The sequence below is a fragment of the Pelophylax lessonae genome (assembly GCF_965119305.1).
Source record: "Pelophylax lessonae genome assembly, chromosome: 1".
In the NCBI taxonomy this organism is placed as follows: Eukaryota; Metazoa; Chordata; class Amphibia; order Anura; family Ranidae; genus Pelophylax; species Pelophylax lessonae.
Window position 1 is genome coordinate 66,117,283 of NC_138768.1, and position 18,704 is coordinate 66,135,986.

Here is an 18,704-nt window from a genome sequence, read left to right on the forward strand (position 1 = left end):
TTTTTAGATACATAAAATACAGTATTTCTCCTTTTACGCTACCAAAAGCCCCACCATTGTATCTTCTGCCCAGGCATTCACCCACAGCTAGCCATTCACATAAAGAGGGGAATTTAAACAGCCATCATTCTCTGTTCCAAGAATATGAGGACAACACGTCACCCGGGTGACACCAGTATTAAGGCATCCACTCCAAGTAATATTACGATCAGAAACTCTTGAGTTTTCAAGCACTTAACAGTTTGTCTTACCTTATTTCTGAGCAGAGGTTGATGAAAAGCTTGTGATGCTAGCTTCTACCTTTAATGCCTTGACTTGATCTATTTTTATCTATTTGCCAAGTAAATGTAATCGACACTTCTACCATGCGCGCTCTTGAAGTGTAAGCTTACACACAAGACATTATTCTGACGGTAGTTGCATTTTACTATGACTAGCAATAAATATCTTTAGGCACATACATAAATATAGTAAATATTTGTTTGCTAAGCCTGTCATCAGTGCAAGTGCCAAATTTATATACTTAAAGGGTCAAGTCCATCCAAAAGTGATCTTGCCATTTTTGGCAGACACTGGGTTGAATTATCCATTGGTTTTGTATACTGGAAGGACAAAAATGTACAAAAATTAGAACTTCCGAGGCTGTACCATTTATTCCTGAGACCTAGGTCATATCAATGTATATATGCACCAAATCACTATAGATTTTCAAATCCAAAAGGTTTTATTCAAAACAATTACATCACTGCAAAAGAATGCAAGGTTTCGGGGCTTCCCCAGGACCCCTTTGTCAGGCATGCGTTAGCCTACTCCAGGAAGCTCCATATTGTCAGTATAATTTTGAGCCCATAGGGAAAGCTATATCTTGCTTATTATCCCTACAAATTGCTAGGACTGAATAACAGGTTTCACCTCCCCCAACGCCTTCAATTGAGTTTATGGCAAAGTTTTCAAACATCGATTAACATGTGTGCACCAACACACCATGGATTTTCAAATAGCGCCCAAAAGGTTTTATTCAAAGCAATCCATCACTACAGAAGAGTGCAACTGTCAGGGTCTGGACTTGAACCTGGGATCTCTGCTGTGTCTGGCAATGACTCTGCTTGCTGAGTCACCTCCTGAAATGCTGGATAGATCCCTGGACAATTCCTTAAATGATCCTGCCTTAAATCTTGTTTGTCTTGAACATTGAACTCTTTGGTCCTCCCATGAACTTCCTGATTTAAGCCATGTCTCTGCACTTCCTGCTTGCCAGATTATTGTGCTCTCTCCAGCCAATATCTTGCTTTTGTCTCTCCTGCTGTCGTCCTTATCTTCTCTACCATTCGTTACTGACTTTTGGCTTGTTCCTCAACTACGCTTCTGCTTAATCCCAACCTGCAACTATTCATTACTGACCTTTGGCTTGTTTACTGACTACGCTTCTTCTTGATCCCCACCAGCTATATCTGCTACTGAACCCCAGCTTGCTCACCTCCTGTTAGGGCGATCCTTAGGGCCGCCAGCTGGTAGTTACACACAGCAAAGTCCATCTCCACCAGCAGGAGCTCTGGTGAATACCAGTTAGTACTTAGACCCCGCACCTCAGGTACACCTGTGTCATCAGCCAGGGTGACCTGATTTTTTACCTGTTCCACTTGGTGGATGCTGCTCCTATGCTAGAGCTACTGGCCTCAGAACCTGACTCCAGAAGATGACAGCAAAGTTTTGAGGCTGTACTGGAGCCCTTTGTCAGGCATGTGTTAGCCTACTCTGGGAAACTCCACATTGTCAGTAAAAATTGGAGCTCTTAGGGAAATTTATAGCTTGCTTATTATCCCTATAAATTGCTAGGATTGAATAACAGGTTATGCCTCCCCCATTGTCCATAAACTTAAATTGAGTTTATGACAGAGTTTTTAATCATGCACACGCCAACACACCATAGATTTTTAAATGCCATCCAAAAGTTTTTATCCAAAGTGACCACATCACTGCAGAAGAGTGCAATGTTTCGTGATGCAAAGGATCCCTTTATCAGGCATTTGTTAGCTCATTCTGGGATCGTGTGCATTTGGAATATTGATATATACTTCCAGCCCTTTAGGGGCATGGTCACATTACTGACCCTTTTGCTGATAAGAATTCTCTATGCAGGGCAGGTCAGGGAAGTGAAATACTCACCTAATTTTGTGTGTTGCTTAACACCAGCTGGATGAGTGAGACATTGCTTCCTCAATGGCAGCTTGCCTTCTCCAGGGTTTCTGTTACCAAGAAAAGGATGGTTTGCCAGTCTGGCCAACAAGTTTTCACCAATAACAGGACCACTTAAGGCATGGACCTTAAGGCTGTAATACACAACTCTTTTCATTCATTCAGCTAACAGCATACAAGGAGGGATCTCCACTGGCAGCAGCCTACCTGAATACACCAAACATTGCCTGCATCTGATTTTAAGCAGTCACTGTTTGGATAAAAATTTCCCACCAATTTTTAGATTGAGCAACGTGGTGCTTGCAAGGACGCCCATGGCTGGAATATCGTTCAGTTTACCTGGAATTGTCTAAAATTTGAGCCGCCCTTGGTAACCTTCAAGCTAAAAGTCTTGTGCTACCCTCTAACCCCTACCCAAACAGCTGGCTTGCCATTGTCTTACACTGATAAGGTCAGATTCAATAACCACACAAGACATGCCGAGGCACAAATTTTACAGAAGCGGCAACAAACAGGATCTAGTCAGATTTCACTGGTAGGGCTGTATGGCGGTGGGGACATTATGTGTGCGTGCTGTGTGCTCTGCCCATCAGACTTGCCATCCTAGGCCATGGCCTATGTTCCCAATGCAGAAATCTGGCATTGGGCGGTATATTGGATAGTATAGATGTGAATGTTGTAAACATCATAAATATTTCTGCCAGCTGGAAGCTTAATAGATACAGTTTGGCAGAAAGAGGATGAGGACGAGGTGCAGATCACATGATGTTACAGCCCCACTTTGTCCAACTAGAGAACATTTTGCATTCACTGAGAAGACCTCTTGTGTTCAGTAAGCAGCAGGGCAGCCGCTCGGCATGAAACCCAGAAACTAGCAACAATCAGTAGTAGTAGTAGCAATGCCAATTACAGTGATTTCCAGCTTCCACAGGCATTCCACAGGTATGGCACATACATACTTACAGTGGTTCAAGCAGGAACAATGTAACTATGCAAAAATAGCCATACAGGAAAACCTTGGATTAAGAGTAACTTGATTTGAGAGCGTTTTGCAAGACTAGCAAATTTTTTTTATAAATTTTGACTTAATAAACAAGCGATTTCTTGAAATACATGTAGCGTCATGTCACAACTGGGTATAAAAGAGAAGAGAGGGTCCTCTAAGTGTAGCAATATTGTTACATTTAATGAAGATACAACATTTAGCAACTAACATGGTTGATGTTTAAAACAGGATTAAAACTGCATCTAAGTATGCAGGCATCTGGGGTAGAGCTGTCCACATAGACCATCCTCCGCACCGCCATCAACGTTAATCCCTTCTACAATGCTCCCCATCTGTGCTTCAAGGCTTGCTGCAGGGTGGTCTTCCTGATCACGACTTCAGACTGATGGCGAAGAGAGCCATTGGTGACAGTCTATGTGGACAGCTTTACCCCAGTTGCCTGCATTCTTAGATGTGCCTCTTTTAATTATCAACCATGTGAGTTGCTACATGTTGAACCTTCATTGAATTCAACCATATTGCTACACTTAGGTGCCTCTCTTCTCTTTTATACTCTGTAGTTCCTGCTGGATTTTGCTTCTAATCCCCTTGTGGAGGCGCCATTTCTGGATGGACATGTTAAGGTTACACAACCTATCACATTGCTATAATCTCTTTATATGGATTAAACTGAAGGATTTATGAATAAATGGTTGTGGAACGAATCATCTGAGTTTTCATTATTTCCTATGGGGAAATTTACTTTGATATAAGAGTGCTTTGGATTACAAGCATGTTTCCAGAACTAATTATGCTCGCAATCCAAGGTTTTACTGTACTTGGAATTCATCCTTAACTTACCTAACCCTGACATCCCTTTAATAGAGTCTGTACGTCCAGGGGCTGGAAGGATCAGCCAGTCGTATGGACCCTGTGATTGGCTATCAAAGTGGTTACATGGTTGGGAGCAGTAAGCGTGCTCAAAACGCAGAAAGCTCTGCTGCCCAGGGACACAGATGACCAGCGTGTGGGCACTACATTTCACCCTCTTTGCCATCACACATATGCCTTACATGGACAGCAAGAGGCTAAACCTTTTTTGTCTTAATTTTTTGTTTATTTTTAACTGCAGTAGAGCCTGCCTGAGGACGCTCGTTAAGCGAAATGCATTGTGGTCAATGCTAACCCGGAAGTAACACACAGAGGCATTCGGAACAGAGGCTGGGATACACATCCACCGACGCAATACAAAGAAGGGGGAAAGGAGATACAGGGTGCTGCAGATCCCCGGAGAATATCTTCCTAAGACCCAAAAAAACGATTTTGTACTGCCGAATTGCCCAGTGCCAGGAGGGCACAACAAATAGTAAGAGGCTAATTGTCACCTTATAGTGTATGTTTTTTGGAGAATAAAACAGTATTTCACTATTGGAGGCTATTTGTTCTTCTATATCTTTATGTGTATGGGGGGACTACATGGTCCAACTCGAGTAATATAGGAGCCAGAGATCCAAGCAATCGAGGAGAGGTTTGATCCACCCAATAAAGGGATCACAGGCGTTGGGGGTCCTTGTGACCTGCTGCTAGCTGGTAAGAGGCCACGGTTGTCACATCCCAGCACCTGGAGCACTGTGAATGGATTAATAAGAATTCACCAAGCACAATTTTGATTGCATGCTATTGCTTGGACTTTTAAACACTACTTGGAGCACATTTATATATTTATACCTTTTTATATATTCTTATGTGATTTTTTTATATATCCTTATGTGATTTTTGTATGGAATTCTTTATATATGTATTTATTGGTTCACTGATCCACACCTTTGTGGATTAATTTACTTTGAGAAGCACAAGCACTTCTTAATTGACGGTTGTCACATCCCAGCACCTGGAGCACTGTGAATGGATTAATAAGAATTCACCAAGCACAATTTTGATTGCATGCTATTGCCTGGACTTTTAAACACTACTTGGAGCACATTTATATATTTATATTTTTATATATTCTTATGTGATTTTTGTATGGAATACTTTATATATCTATTTATTGGTTCACTGATCCACACCTTTGTGGATTAATTTACTTTGAGAAGCACAAACACTTCTGAATTGAAATTGCACTGGTATGTACTTTTCTTTGCTAATTGCACCAATAGTAGATCATATATATATTTGTAGCAATTTTTAATCACATATATTACACTTTAAATCACCTATTAATTTTTATAACACGTGATATATTAAGATTACCAGCGCCTTTTTACCTATGATATATAAACCATATTGCTACACTTAGGTGCCTCTCTTCTCTTTTATACTCTGTAGTTCCTGCTGGATTTTGCTTCTAATCCCCTTGTGGAGACTGCCATTTCTGGATGGACATGTTATGGTTACACAACCTATCACATTGCTATAATCTTTTTATATGGATTAAACTGAAGGATTTATGAATAAATGGTTGTGGAACAAATCATCTGAGTTTTCATTATTTCCTATGGGGAAATTTACTTTGATGTAGGAGTGCTTTGGATTACAAGCATGTTTCCAGAACTAATTATGCTCGCAATCCATGGTTTTACTGTACTTGGAATTCATCCTTAACTTACCTAACCCTGACATCCCTTTAATAGAGTCTGTACGTCCAGGGGCTGGAAGGATCAGCCAGTCGTATGGACACTGTGATTGGCTATCAAAGTGGTTACATGGTTGGGAGCAGTAAGCACAGAAAGCTCTGCTGCCCATGGACACAGATGACCAGCGTGTGGGCACTACATTTCACCCTCTTTGCCATCACACATATGCATTACATGGACAGCAAGAGGCTAAACCTTTTTTGTCTTAATTTTTTGTTTATTTTTAACTGCAGTAGAGCGTAAAGTAACTAATCTGGCTATGAAGGTTTCTGATATTGTGTGTAAATCTCAGGACTGGATAGACAGAATTACAAATCCTTTGTTGGGTTAACAAGCTCTCATAGGTGTATTTTAAACTGTGTATTTAGCTGTTTGCCTGGTGTCCTGCTTTATTTAAACATATCCTTATTGTCCAGACCACATCACTATGCATACCACAGACAGTTGGTAAATTGTTTTACTGACAAACAGGGCACACCACTATGTGCCTAAACCAAAAAAATACAGCAATGTCAGGTTTTCTTTTCAATTTTTTATTTTTTAATTTACCTTTATGCGATTTCTTTTCAGCCTCCCTCTTGTCTGCTGTTTGCTGGATTTCCCAGCTAGTAATAAAGCAGGTAACACTGGTATTGCAGTTGTTGAGGATGAAGAACGCCATAACTTAGCCCACATGAAACCAGAGAAGGGGAGAAGGACTTGTTTGTGCAATGGTATACGTTTGAGCTGTCATATATACTCATTTAAACATTTCTCAACATTACAGGCATGCTTTTGGAGTATGTATGGAGTATATGTCCTTGTATGCTTTTTTCTGACATGGAGCACTGCCCATCAACCCCCAATCAGATCTTAAAAAACACACCATTGCAAAATACAACCTAGCATTCTGATCACAAAAAATACTATGCTTGGTAAATAAAGCTGCAATTCCATTTAACATTGATACCAGAATTTTGAGTAGTTGTTTCTTCCAGAAATGCCATCCTTTTTTTGTCTAAGCCATACTGAGGAGCTGTCCTATTTGTCACCTTCAGAATACATAGAAGGAACTTACTTTCATGTTTCATATTGTCATTACCGCAGCTTGGTAATAGACATGGTTCAAAATAAATACAAAAAATGTGCTGCGCCAGACATGCACCAATAAACATAAATGACGTTAATATAATCAATATCTGAAGTCCATACAAGCTGTGATTGTGCTCAAAATCCAATAAATGTGCATTAGTGTCCAAGTGTCCAAATCAGAAATGCAATCTGGTGAAAAGTGCACACCAATCTGTGAAATCCCTCCACCTGCTAGATTGGCCTCTCACCTCCAAAAAGGACCCAGACGGGCCAGCAAAAGCATGTACTGAGGATATCAGACTCCTGGAAAGACACTCCAGCCTCTCACCTCCGGAGGTCTCAAGACACGGGACATGCGATGCAAAATATAAAAGGGAAAATATAGTGCTCTCCGTTTCAACAATCAGGCTTTATTGAGGAAAATAGAAGTTTACTCACATGTACAGGGCACTTCACCGTGCCTGCTGTTATGGCAATAGTAATAGCGTGTGTCACTCGAGAGATGTTCGGCGTCGGTCACGCAAGCTCTGCCCCCCTATACGCGTTACGACGAGCGTATGGCTCCAACGTCTTCCTCGGTGCCAAGCCTCTCTTTAAATAAGTATGCCTAGAGGTTACCCATGTAGACCTTTGAGGGGTTCCTCACTTGACACACATTGCTTTTCTGTGCCGTCCCACTATTCTTGGCATCAACACAGCTCCATATTCACTGTCTCTCCAACCTTGTTACATGGGCACCACGTGATGTCCACCACACACCAAATTTCATATTAGGAATTTAATATCTGCAGTTAACTTGGCATTTGAAAACTATATAAGAAGTGGAGGAAGAGACAAGTGGTAGTGTTAATAATGGAAATCTAATGTTAGATATTATTTCTTATTTTTCTCTAGAGCGATTATTCTAATCCAGGGTACGTTTGAAGATTGATCTCCCACTTGCATAGCTCTGTCACCAATGTTACTTGACAGAGCCAGAGAGGAGTGCGACCAGTTAGGATTCTGTTCTTGTTTTGCAGGTGTCCAATGACTAAATCTTTTGCTGTCTGTAAAGGGGACATTCTTGCCACAAATCACTAATGTGAGTAAGTGCTGCACTGACTGCCAATGTAAGAGACATTCTTTCAGCTGACCATCAGTGTAAAGATCCCTTCTCCTTCTAACCACCACTGTAAGGGGTCACATCTCCCACTGGCCACCAATGTAATAGACATTCTTTCCACTAAACATTAATGCAATGGTCCCTTCTCCTTCAGACCACCAATGTAAAGGGATCTCCTTTCCCACTGACCACCATTGTAAGGTAGCACTTACCACCAGGTAAGCAGTAAACTGACCACCATTGTAATGTACATTCTTTCTACTGACCATCAATGCAAAGTACAATTTGTACTGTCTGCATTCCTTATACAGTATGGCCATTATTATTTCTTTGATTTCATGATTAGTACTTAAAATAATTTACTTTGTCACAGGAGTTTGTATATGTGCACATTTGTATTTGTGTGAGTTGGGGGGGGGGGGGGGGGGCTAGGCTAAAAAAAATGATGCACTATAGATTAAAATACGCACATTAATATTTATTATCACCACTTCCTCAAATTCAATCTATCCAAACAATCAATTCAGCCAAGCCCTCACTCCGAAGGGGAAGACCGGCGTGCTACTCTCCATCAGACGATGAATGAAGGGCGCTTGACTCCCGAAACGTGTTAGCGGTCTCATCTACAAGGAGGTGTTCCATTCCATGTGTGGTGGAATCTTTTAATGCGATTTTACATTCTTCTAGTCTGTTAGTATGCATTTGGCATTTTAAGAAAACATTTTATACGGTGACCACGGGTAATGCACTAGGTGTTAGGCCTCCTTTTCTTTCTTTTATCAATCTATCCAAAGCTGAGCTCAAATTTCCTCCTCCATGTGTCCCTTGCCCTAATTTCTCTGTCAACATTGGCGGCCCAACTATCAGTCTTCCCCCCCCATGCCAGGGTGCAAGGTGTAACCCTGGGCTCTAAACTCTCCTTTTGGCTCCACATTCAATCGCTGTCGAAATCCTGCCGCCTCTCTTCCGCAAAATCTCTGAAATTCTCCTCTTTTTTTACCAATAACACAAAGCTTCTAAATTACTTCCTAGTTATTTCTCATCTTGACAACTGCAACTGCCTCCTCACTGGATTACCTTTATATAGGCTATTCCCCCTTCAGTCCATCATGACTGCTGCTGCCAGACTCATCCACCTTACCAACCGTTCAGTGTCTGCTACTCCTCTCTGCCAATCTCTCCACTGGCTTTCACTCACCCAACTAAATAAATTCAACATACTAACAACTTACAAAGCCATCCATAACTCAGTCCACAGCTACATCACTAACCTAGTCTCAAAACACCAACCAAATCATTCTCTTTATTCCTCCCAAGAACTCCTGCTCTCGAACTCCCTCGTCACCTCCTCCCATGCTCGCCTCCAGGACTTCTTCAGAGTATCTCCCATTCTCTGGAACTCCTTACCTCAATATGACTATCTCCTACTTTCCACCTTTTGGTAATCCCTGATATCCCATCTCTTTAGAGAAGTCTATCCTGCTTCTTACTAGAAAACTGTCTTTTTACTTTCTCCATCAGTTCATTCTCACAGTTGTTGCCTTTTGTATCATTTGACCCTCCCTCCTAGATTGTAAGCTCTAAGGAGAAGGACCCTCTGATTTCTCCTGTAGTAAATTGTATTGTAAATGTACTGCATGCCTACATTTTGCAAAGCACTGCGCAAAGTGTTGGCGCTATATAAATCCCGTATAATAATAATAATTATTATAATTTCTACAGTTTATCGATCATGCTAACGTACCATGAGGTTAGATATAATCATTTTTTTTTAACAGAGGTTCCCTAAGAACTGAACATTATTGTAATTATGTTTCTGTGGCAAAAATGGGTGAAAGGGGCTGCGCTAGAAACTCCGCTTCAGCAATCTGCTCGGCTGCTGCTGGCAATGCACAGACACTTTCTTTTCCCCTACCAATGTTCAAAGATTTAGGGAGAAATAATTTACTTTTGCATGCAAAGTACTGATTGATAGTATAAAGGCAAATCTTGAAGCAGAACTTCGCCCAAAAGGGAAAGCTCTGCTTGTCTGCCCCCCCCCCCCCCTCCTTCTTTAAGTTTTGGTACTTTATTTTTTATTTGGGGGGGGGGGGGGAGTGGGTACCTGGTTTTGACAAGTACCCGCTCTTACTTTAAGTCAGATCACCTCTACAAGCCGAATGGAAATTCGCTCCCTACCCCCGGAGCCTTGTGAGACAAGTCACAGGTCCCAGAAGGCTGTGGCACCATTCACACAGTGCACCGCAGCTTGCACATACACAGCGGGAAGTTGGCTGTGAAGCCGCAGGAAGTGGAAGTGGGGACGGGTACCTGTCAAATACAAGTACCCGCTCCCCCTGAAAGGTGCAAAATGTGGCACTGGAAGGGGGGGGGGGGCAATCAGATAAGTGTAAGTTCCACTTTTGGGTGGAACTTCGCTTTAAATGAAGCATCTGCGTTTCAGCACTGCACTTCAAACATGGAGCCTCATGTGGAGTTTAGAAGCATCTCAACTCCTTCTATTCGAGTCTATGGTAATGCATCATAAACATGCCAGCACGCATTTGTGGTCCGTTACGCCTTGTTCATGACAGCCAAAAAAAAAAAAATAGGCATCTGGGGAGCGTTTTTAAAGCACCTTTAACGTGTGTTAAACACGTGTCGAATTCAACAAACAACAAGATTTTTACCCTTCGTTACAATGCGTGATTGGTGGACTTCCGGCAGCTCAACAACGATGACTGGAATGACATGTGGAGCTCTACCTTTTCCAGGCTGGCGTCAGCATGGGACAACCTGATACAATTTAAATTTCTCCATAGAATTTACTACACTTCAGATAATTTTTCCTGCTTGCTCCTCGAACTGCTGGAGGTGTGCTGCCCCTGGAGTGGATTTTCGGCACGTTTTCTGCCATTTTACACACATTCAGCAGCTCTGGTCAGAGATTATGGATTGTGTTAAATCAGCCAATTACCATTAGACCCTCTATAGAAGTTTGTTTTTTGGGCCTTGTAGATCTGTTGGCACCCAAAAAAGTAATCTGCACATTACTTATCCTACTTCTGTTCTATGCACGTAAAATAATAATTTTGTCATGGAAGAAACCGCGGTGGCCCCTGTCATTATGGCCTGGGAGGCGTTAGTGAATAATGCCCTACCGTTGTACAAAGCTACATATCTTAGTAGAGGGGTTCCAACTAAATTTGAAAATGTGTGAAGTGGCCGGATTAATGAAAACTCTACGGCTTTAGATTGATTGCCTATAGGATAAGAGTACATGTTGTGGGCGGGTCCTTGGTGCACACCTGATATAATCACTATTGGTATTATTTGGGGTGGTAAGATTTGATACATTCTATTCTTGTCTGTGTGATTTATGTTTACTTCTTTGGATGAAACCGGTCACATATTATTTTATGGGAGCGGCATTGTTCACAGGTGCTGATGCTTTGTAGTGCTGACTGTTAATGTTTTATACGTTTAACTTTATTATAAAAATAATGAAAAAAAAAATAAAAAATTCAACAAACAACTCGCATGAACCCGTTAGGGGTATTTGTTAAGTGTCAGTATTTTGAGCAAGTGTTAACAAGGCATTAGTGATATGAATTGTATTATAGTCACTTTTGAGAAATAGAACTATGGCCAGGCAGTAAATAAGCTTTTAAATCGAGCCCTCAATGACCTATGTAGATGTATCCACTCTGAAGTAAATCATCATCAAAATCTGCAGCTGTAGATTCTCAGTTTTACTTTCACTTTTTCTAGGTAGGTAGCTCAGTAGAGATGTGCAACGATGGAAAAATGTGTGTTTCATTTTGGATTCGTTCTTTAAGTTAATCATTTTGTTTCGTCATATTAGTTATGTTAAAATGAATCATTTTCTGCATTTGTTTCATATATTCAAATTCGTTTAATATATTCGTTGTTCTGAATTGATTCGAATTTCAGAAGAATGGCTTTATTCAATTTAATGTGTTAATTCGTTATTTCAGGAAATAACTTATACACCCTGTTTTGGGTTGGGTGGATGTGGATCCATCAGAATCTCCGAATCATGACTTAAAGAGGTTGCAAACCTCCAATAAAAAACAAATGATAAAAATAAAAACCTGAAAGACAAAGGCATAATGAGTTAGTATGCATTGCATAGTAGCTCATTATGAAATACTTCCCTTAGCACGAAGCCCCAACAGCGGCGCCCGCTCACCGCTGACACGGCCAACGTTTTCACCTGTCTTCCTTCCGGGTTCGCGTCCTCCGTCCATCTGATTGGCCGAACACGAGACAACGTCACGTATGCGTGCAGGAGCCGCCATTCACGACACAGGGCTCTGAAGGAACATCACGGGTGGCCGTTCTTTCAGAGCGCATGCGCCAGTGATGTAACTGGCTGCATGCAAAGTAAATATCTCCTAAACGGTACATGTTTAGGAGATATTTACAGTACCTATAGGTAAGCCTTATCATAGGCTTACCTATAGGTACAAGTTACAGAGGAAGCTTTACTTCGTTATGTTATGATTCAGAGATTCTGATGTATCCACCTCCAACCCACCCAAACACAAGTGGGAATCATCATCTTATTTCACTTTTATACCTACTGTATTTATTGCAATGTTTCCATTTCATATGTACTGCAGTGTTGAAAAATGTTAATGCAACATTATGTTAATGCAAAATGAAATGGATACGAATCAATCTGGATCATTTGTTATGTTATTTTGGATGCTTTAAACATCCAAATGAAATGAATGAATACAAATTAATTTGTTGTTTCATTATAATTCATTTTGGATTTGTTTACATTTTGTTAATTTTGTGATTCGGAGATTCGTATACATCCAAAACTCCGAATAACAAAAATTTTGTCCGAACTTAGATTTGTAACTAAACGAATCGCACATGTCTATAGATCAGCATTTCCCTACCAGCAGTGAGTTGCCAGCCTGCCTTTCAGATGGGCGGACTCCTGCACCAGATCCGTCTGCTCAGTGGGAAATCATTCCGCTGATCCCCGCTGAGCAGGCAGATCCTTATGCAGAAGAAGAGAGAAGTCTCCAGACCCCAATGTCATATGACCACACATTTAGATAGAGGGGTATTTATGTAGGTTTAAATGTTTTTTTATTCCAGCCTTTAGTTAGAGGGGGTAGGAGCAGGGGTGTATCTACCATGAGGCAAACAAGGCGTTTGCCTTGGGAGGCATTTTTTTGGGGGAGTGGGGGGCAGCACCACCTCTGGGCAGAAGGGACACTTTGAGCAGTGGCATCGCTTCTGGGCTGCGGACCACACCTGGGTGACACCTGGCTGAGGGGTGACACCAGGGGCAACTGTGAACTGACTGTTTGGTGACAGGGGAGCAAAGTGGAAGCAGGAGGCAGCGATGGCTGCTGTCTCACATTCCAGAAGTAGCTCACTTGGCAGAGCAGGTCGGAGTCCCAGGCTGTGATCAAGCCTCAGCAGCCTCACTACACACAACTGGTAAAAAGGAGCCGGCGGGCTGCGGGAAGGTGAGAGTCCAGTGTAGTTTTTTTGAGGAGGGATGGGAGAACCTCCTGGTGTAGTTTAGGGGGAATAGGGGAGCCCCCTTCTCTCTCTCACCCCCTCTCTCTTGACCCCCATGTTTACCGCCTGCTCTCTTTCTCTCCCCCACCTTTTCCCCCTTCCCTCTCAACCCACTTTCTATCTCTCTCTCCCCCCTCTCTCTCACCCACCTCCCTCTCTCTCCCCCTCTCTCTCTCACACCCCTTGCTCTCTCGCCCCCCTCTCTCTCACCCACCTCTCTCTCTCAGCCCCCCCCTTTCTCTCCCCCTCCCCCTCTCTCTCTCACCCCCCCCCCCCCTCTCTCTCTCCCCGCAGAGATGGAGCTGTACAAGGAAGAGGTGGAGCCTAGAAAGGAAGGGGTGGAGTTTACAGATGATGGGGTGGATCTTAAACAGGAAGGCGTGGGGCAAATGTAGATGGGGCAATTTTAGTCTTGCCTAGGGCAGCACAAAATCAAAATAGGAACCTCCAGGCTCCCCTCTCCTGTTCTGCAGAAGAGGATGAGCCTGGAGGTTCCTGTTCTTTCCTATTGGGGAGAGAAAGTAATATACAGTGGTCCCTGTGTATAAACACAGGCCATGACTGACACATCATCTGAGCAAGCCTACATTTCCCTCTGTGTGCTTTGCTAAAAAAGTATTATTCATCCTTATTACTAGGATAGCTGGGGGTTGGCTGTCCAAAAGAAAGGTTTTCTTTAACCACTTAAAGGAGTTTTAAAGTCAGAAGGTTTTTTATCTTAATGCATTCTATGCATTATGATAAAAAGCCTTCTGTGTGCAGCAGCCCCCCCCCCCCTAAAACTTACCTGAGCCCCATTTCTGTCCAGCGATGTCCACGAGTTCATCTGCCTCTCTCTTGATTGGCTGAGACACAGCCACGGGACCATTTGCTCCCGTGGCTGTCAATCAAAGTCAGTTAGCTAATCAGAAGAGAAAAGGGGCGAGGCCGAAACCACAGCTTAGTGTCTGAATGGACACATGGAGCTGCAGCCCGGTGTTCCGTGAAAAAACCATACCTGTTAGAAAACCATACCCTCGTCACTTCCGGTGCACCTATGGAGGGTATGGATTTATCATAGTAGTGTGTCTAATGTTACACTTGCCGCCGTTACATTAAAACAGCTCCTCTGCAACATGAATCATCTCCGCTCCTATCCCTCTCACTTCCCTGATCTCGGCTAATAAATATAAAAGCGGATCACGGAGCCGACATCTCCATCATTTACATTTCATACAGCCGCCGCCGCTTTTACATTTAATAGCCGAAATCAGGGAAGTGACAGGGATAGGAGCGGAGATGACCCATGTTGCTGCCGAACTATTTTAATGTAACCGCCGCAAGTATAACATCACACACACTACTGTGATAATTTCATTCCCTCCGATCATGCGCACTTGTCAACTTCTCTGCTGTTCAATGATGTATCCGGGGCTCTGAGCATGCGCACTGCTACGCTGCTCAGCTGTTTCTGACAGGAAGTGACGAGGGTATGGAATTCTAACGAGGTATGGTTTTCTAACGTTACACCGGCTCGACTGCCCCCGAAGCATCACTTTTAATTCCGGGGACAAAGATCACAAGGACAAAAAGAGAAAGTGGATCTACCTACTGTAACTGGGGCACACACAGCATGAAAAACATGACATTGAACATTGCTAACTTACTACTCCCGATGCATCCAACACTAAAAAAAGTTGGCTTTGGATACACTTTAGGATATGATTAAGCGCTGGCTCACATTGGTGCAATGCGGGAACCCTGCGAATCCACTACAGGTTCCCCCATCACACCTGACTCGCAGGCAGTTCCCACTGCCATATACGAGCTGCTGGGAGTGTCAATACAAAGTTAATGACACCCCCAGATTAGTTTGCAGTGCGAACTGTCAATTCGGACAGGAATTGGATCACAAGGTGTGAACACCCATGCGATCTGATTCTAGTGCGGACCTAAAAAAGAGTCCTTTGCGAGTTTGGTCCAAATGCGATGCAAATTCAGCCATACAATCTGTATGGCTAAATTTGCATCACACAGACATCGCATGTGATTTGCAGAGCAGTGAGGTGCAAATGCGATGTCTGAGATCGCTACAGTGTGAACCAGCACTTAAGGTTTACTTGCCTATTAGAGTGGAATCCCAGTTTTTAGGATTTTTTTTAAGCAACATTAAACTCAAAGCAAACATTTATCTAGCTTACCAATTTTTAGATGTTGTGGCTGCATTAGCTTTATTTTTGGGCTTTTTTTTTTCCTTATTTCCACCTGGTGATCATGCCAGTAATTCTGTTGTTTTTTAACAGAACAAGCTCTCTTGCAGATGTAGCAGTTAGAGTAATGAGACAAATAATTTACCACTGACAGGGATGCTTACAATGATCAGCTTTTATTTATGTAAAGGTTAAAGTTAAAAATTTGGTGCCTTTTGGTATCTAGTGAGCACCTTAACCTTAACTGTGCCACATCCTATAGAATACACATAATTGGAGCTCAAAGAGAGAAATATTGGACTTTATAGGCACATAAAATCTTACAATTTATTGATCTACATTAAAAATGTTTTGTATACAATACAATAGTAGAAATGGTGGAAAAAATCCTAAAAATATTTTTGGACAGAATGTGGATCCCCTAGAGCAGGGGTGTCAAAATGAATTTCATTGTGGGCTGCATCAGCTTTAAGGTTGCCCTCAAGATATCCAGAGCACCTCACCCTGCCCTTACATCAGACTGCACTCCCGCTTACTCCGGCATCCGCCATCTTGCTCCTCCACACATATGTTTGGAGCCTACAGCTACACCCAACGGTAGCTACACCGCAGCTACACCCAACGGCAGAAGAGACGTCTCAGCTCAGCTCCATTCGGATTGGCGGCCTGCGGATGGCGACTCCGCCCACATCCCCAGACTAGCTGACTCTCCAGCAGTGGCTCCTCCTGGAAGGCAGATCTCTTTGGCATGCTCTCTCCCATGCGGTGCAATAACTCCTTTACTGCTGCCATACCACTGCTCAGCCTGCACGAATGGTACTGCAATGCAGATTATGTTCCCTGCCACAGACACATATACATCTGCCTCTTATGTCAGTACTTGAGCTCCTATTGCACTTTTTCATTTACATTCCAACCAAACTCCCTCACTGCTGTTAGAAATTGTCCTGCTGTTACCGGCTGCATGGTACAGAAATGTTCTTCCACTGCACGTGTACTGACACAACCCCTGACGTGCCGATCCCCATGTCCTGGGTCACACTTGCACATGTTACTGTTACTTTCTTCACTGATACAGCACATTCTTTCTCCACTGACACTCCAGCACTTTACTTGAGAAGACATGGCGTTTCATGGGTAAATATCCAGTCGTTGCTAGTAGGAACCACTGCTGTAATTCAGAGGAAAATCCTGGACGTCGCCCCCAAATGTAGCACTGTCCTTGTGGGGCTAGCTGCATGATGACTTCCTTGATCCCCTCTGGTTACCTGCAGACAGTCACTAGGGGGATTTTCACACATCCATCCTTTCTCCTAGTTGCTTTTTACTCAATAAACAGTCCAGGGTTTTTTTTTATATTTATTGTGGAACTTGGATGGGAGAAGGGAATAGTGGGATACTCCAACTGAACAATTCATAGTAGATAAGGACAACTCTCACTTGGCCTCACCAGGTTATTTGTGGAAGCAGTCACACTGCTTTAACCATACTGCCACTTGTATGGAAGAATTAAGTCCTTTTGCTCTCAATAGCAGCAGACTTGATGCAACTACATTATCTTCAGGACACTCTCTGGCATCCCCTTGACTGACATACATCCACTGACTCTTCTAACAGAAGGGTGGCCCTCTCAGGTCAGGCCCCATGACACAGATCTGTACTCACTGTAGGCAGAATCAGATCCTCTCCAGTGTCTCCCTTGCAGTCAGCTATGCAGGACCTCTGTGTTCAGCGTTTCTCTGATTCCCAAAGGCTTCTTGAGGCCGCATGGCAGCTTCTACAGAGGAGGGGCAGCCACCCCCTCCCTCCGGTACCCCACTCTCCAGCTGAAAGACCCCGAGCACATGTGCCCTTGGCATTTTTACAGTCACCCAGCTTGAACCAAGGCACTTTCCTCTGCCAATCACCAGGGCTGTAACAATGCCTGTGCACTTATTTGTCAGGTTTCCTCCCACTGTCTAATACGCCTCCCTATTGGACCAGTGTGAAACATTCAGACAAACTGAACTGCACCTGAGCGCCATGAGCAGACCTCACTAGCAGATCCTGCTCTCTGGCAGGCAGAGAGAAATATAAATATACCTGGCAATCTCTCTGGTAAGCAGAAAAACCCAAAAACTATACTCTCTCTCTCTAGCACCTACCTAGGAGGGTGCTACATTGTTATAGGCTTTTTCCCCTCTGTTTTCATCTAGTGATCTGACCAACAATACACCTCCTGTATTAGAGCGCCCCCACTCTAGATGAAGGAGCACAGGGACAACCTTCTGACAGCAGCATTGTCAGCCTGGGGGTAGGGGGTAATGCTGGCTTTAATGAGCAGATTTAAGTACACTAACAAATTGAAGCCAAACTCCAACTCACACTTTATAAGCAGTCAAAGCATACAGTTTTTTTTTTCCTTCTGGGACAAAGGTTTTACATAAATAAATAAAAGCTTACCATTATAAGCACCCCCTCCAGTGTTACATGGTATGTCTCATCTGTAAACGGATACATTCTGCTGGAGAGCCTATTCTTATCCACTTCCCAACCATGCAATATTTGGAATAGTGGGGTTATGGCTGCAGCAATATGCCATAACCCAGGTATTGTGTTTTCAGTCGGCGATTCTCTAATCGTTAAAAAGTGATCTGAAGCGGTGGTGGTTCTCGGGCTTACCTGGGTAATCGGTAGCTCCTGGAACCATCCTGGCGATTGCGGCTGCTGACCACAGAGATTAGCTGAGGAAAGATGGCCTGAGATAAACTCAATGGTCTAGGAGGACCAGAGCGACGTCAAGAGCATTCTGGTTCTGGTCCAATGTAAACAGTGCCTTTTCTTTTTTTTTTTTTTTTTAAGCATTAGATTAATGTTTTTTTTATATCTAATGCTCTCCACTGTAGAGGAGAGATGTGGGGTCTTATAGACCCCAGATCTCTTCATAAAGAGGACATGTCAAGCTGTTTTGTTATCACAAGGGATGTTTACATTTC

General features: G+C 42.9%; 1 protein-coding gene across 1 annotated transcript in view; it reads right to left on the reverse strand.

The window, feature by feature from the left end:
- ALPK2 (alpha kinase 2) overlaps positions 1-313 on the reverse strand; it is a 182,336-nt gene extending 182,023 nt beyond the window's left edge. The window contains exon 1 of the mRNA XM_082242560.1: positions 252-313. The gene's annotated coding sequence lies outside the window, so the exon portion shown is untranslated. The remainder of the gene's footprint in view (positions 1-251) is intronic.
- Positions 314-18,704: the final 18,391 nt, after the last annotated feature.